Source organism: Meleagris gallopavo, chromosome 7 (assembly GCF_000146605.3).
Source record: "Meleagris gallopavo isolate NT-WF06-2002-E0010 breed Aviagen turkey brand Nicholas breeding stock chromosome 7, Turkey_5.1, whole genome shotgun sequence".
Classification (NCBI taxonomy): domain Eukaryota; kingdom Metazoa; phylum Chordata; class Aves; order Galliformes; family Phasianidae; genus Meleagris; species Meleagris gallopavo.
The window spans coordinates 21166611-21170137 of NC_015017.2; positions in this window are offsets into that span (position 1 = coordinate 21166611).

A 3527-nucleotide genomic window follows, 5' to 3' on the forward strand; every position below is an offset into this window, starting at 1 on the left:
ACAAGCGAAGCAGTGCAGGCAAAGAAGAGAGCATCAGGTGACCTTGCCGGGAGTTATATCTCCTCGCTGACCGCAAAGCCCCCTGCGGAAATGTAGCTCTTCTCCTCTGGACAGGCACCTGGAACTTGAGCATCAGCAGTCAAACCCCCAGTGCATTACATGATGTTATGATGTGGAATACTGATAATGAAAAATCATGAAACCATGACAAGGTTTCCAGCCAGACTCTGCACCACCAACGCCGACCCTCTGCGCTCTGCCAGTCAGCCAGTTCTCAACCCACCTCACTGTCCACTCGTCTATCCCACACTTCCTCAGCTTTGTTATAAGGATGTCATGGGAGACAGTATCAAATGCCTTTCTAAAATCAAGGTAGACTACATCTACTGCTCTTCCCCCATCCACCCAGCATGTGACAGCATCATAGAAGGCCATCAAGTTGGTCGAGCACAACCTCCCCTTGGTGAACCCATGCTGACTACTCCTGATAACCTTCTGTTCTCCCAGCTGTCTGGAGATGGTTTAATGATCTAATAAGGTTACTAATGATCTAATAAGGTATCTCATGTGCTTTATTACTCACATCTTCTGCAAGAGCTAGGCAGTATGTCTGCACTCTCATGGTTGAATATAAATATTCTTGCAGAGCTGACACAGGTTCTTTTATTTGCAATCAATTATGAGTGCTGGATTGCCATTGTGGCCATACAGTCCATATATAAATATGTACTAAGGGCACTGATGGCAATTCATGGCTACTAAATGATGTGTTTTTTTTTGATAACAGAAACATCTTGTCATCTTCAATAGATACCTTATTATCAGTGTGCTAAAAATGTAATGATTTTTACTGAATATGTATCTGAATAAGATCTTGAACTTGATGCCACTTGGATCAAACAAAAAAAGTCACTGACTTGAATATTCAAGGTTATTATGTCCTATAATGGCAAACTGCTATTTAAGGAGAATGACACTATTTTCCAGTATGAGCTCACTGATCTCAATCTAGATATATAATTTGAGAATTGCTGAACATAATGTAGGGAAATTCTTTGCACTTTCTGTGGAATTGCAATAGTTAATCTATATTCCATGTCTGATATTTTTCATTGGTATCTAATTTCATCAAGATATTAATCCCGTGGGCTGGCATTAGGAACAGAGGGTATCAATTACTACTTATATAGTATATTATAGTATTAGTATAGTATATAGTAATAATATTACATATATATCTGGTATAAATTACTTCCTTCCAGCCTGTAGTGTTTTCTACAGAACGTGTTAGGCACTAAGGCATCTTGCGTCCCTCTACTTCATTCTGTAGGAGTCAAGACACAATAAACCACTCTTTACTTTCTGTAGTGATATACATTTTTAATATAGAAATATTTCCTTGTCAAGATGCATGTCTTGACCTTTTCAGAAACATTGTTCTAAGCTTATTGATATAGACTCCTACATAACATCAACTTTACAGGCTTGGATCTACAGGACAAGGACTGACAGAAGGCTGATTTTGTTTCTTTGTTGCAGACAGTGTTGCCATTACCACTCATCAGAATTAGTTATCTTTTCATTTCTTGGTACCACTTCATAGTTTGAAAGGTCACCACTGAGATGCTTGCATATCAAGAAATAGGAATGCCTGAAGAAGTAGATAAGAAATCATCAGACATAAATTCTTTTGCTCAGAGAAGAATTTTGAAAAGATGGTGGGAAGTAGGTGAGAGGCAGATGATCACAGCTGGGCTGCTCTGGAGAACTATATAGAGGCTGATAAATCATCTGTATTAGAGGACAATTATACAGTTCACTAGAAAGCCTCCTGAAAAAATGTGCCTCACTAAATTAATGATATTCAACAGATAAATAACAGTCTACAGGTCAAATGCCATGTCAGGTAGAGGTTTTTCTACCTGATAGTAACTGGTTTCAAGGAGAAGTTCTTCCAAATACAAGAATTAAGTACAATTTGGAAATCTAACAAAAAACCACAGAATTGCTTTTACCTGAATTTACTCACTGTGAACTCAGTTTTCAGCTATAGTTTGGGAACAAAAAATCATTTAAAGCCATCAAGAAATTTGCATTCAGCTGCACAGTCCCTTGTTCTTTCAGTCAAATCTGTTCCTTTATAAGGACAAAGCATTGGTCCAAATTGTTGTGTCAGACCTGGAGGACAGGATTTTCTGCAGTTTTTCTCTCTCTCTCTCTTTTTTTTTTGAGTCAACACTTTGGCAACTGAATTGACCTTTCCTGTTGGTTTGAGGCATGTAAAGAGGACAATAATGGCAGAGGGAGATAAAAGAAATGTATTTAATGAGTAAATCCATTCCCCTTTAAGGACAGACTGCAGTCCTAGTGATGGATGTATCACATTACTTTGTCACTACAATTTGATTTTGCCAGGCATCTGCAAAAGTGATTTATTTAGGTAAGGGTTAGTGTGGAAAAGGGAGTAGCAGTTTTCTTCTTCACCACCTTCCCCTTCCTCCCCCCTCCCCCCTCCCTCGAAAAAAAAAAACCTCTGAAAATTCTTTACTAATGGATGTTTTCATTCTTCACTGAAACAATTAAAATATTTTAATTATAAGTGGAACTGCTGAGGCTCAGTGTTGTATATCCACTACAAGTACCCAATCATGAGCTGAAGGACAAAATAGGAAATGAAAAATAACAGTTAATCAGTGCATTAACAACTAGGATCCAGTAGCACTACATAACTCTTGTAAGAAATGGTTAAATCAACTTACTATGATGGAAGAAGAAAAAGCCACCTTTTAAATTTGAATGATGTTATTCAGGAAAAGCAAAAGCTCACTTAATCTGTGAATTCATTGCCAGAGACCTACAGGTTGATCAAACCGTAGAAAAGAAAGACATTAGAGGCAGTGGAAAACTACTGCTCTCTCCTTGGCCTGTTACCATGGATCAGATAGGACCAAATCAGTCAAAACAATAGGAGCACACAGCCTAAAACTTGCCCAAGTAATTACAGGGGTTAACTGCCAGGAAATAAGTGATTCGCACTTTGTGATGGCTCATCAGTTGGTAAGCTAACTGCTATTACAGAAGGCAAGACAAATATTTATTGAAATTTCCTTCTGTCATATCAAAGATCAGGCATTAAAAAAATTTTGTATGATTTGCACATAGGTACTCTTGTGATAAAGTATTTTATCCACTACATTGTAAGAACTGATATTTTGATGGTATCCAAATAACAGATCTTATTGATTATAGATTTGCCTCACACAGTTTTGTGTGGCTATTCCTTTGAGATCACTTGCTTTTAATTGCATAGAGCCTTCTTCTGAACATAAAGTTGGCAGTCAATCTTCATCTCCTCAGTGTTAAATCTGTGAATTTTAGTACTTTTATTTTCCATAGAAGTCTGAAGTACCCTCTGAAGGAAAAAGTATTTTCACCAAGGCTGCAATATACGTATAGCATGACTTCTAAACTGCTGGAAGAGTTAGTAGAACACAGGAAGTTCTAGAGGTCTTTTTTTTCCTTTTTTT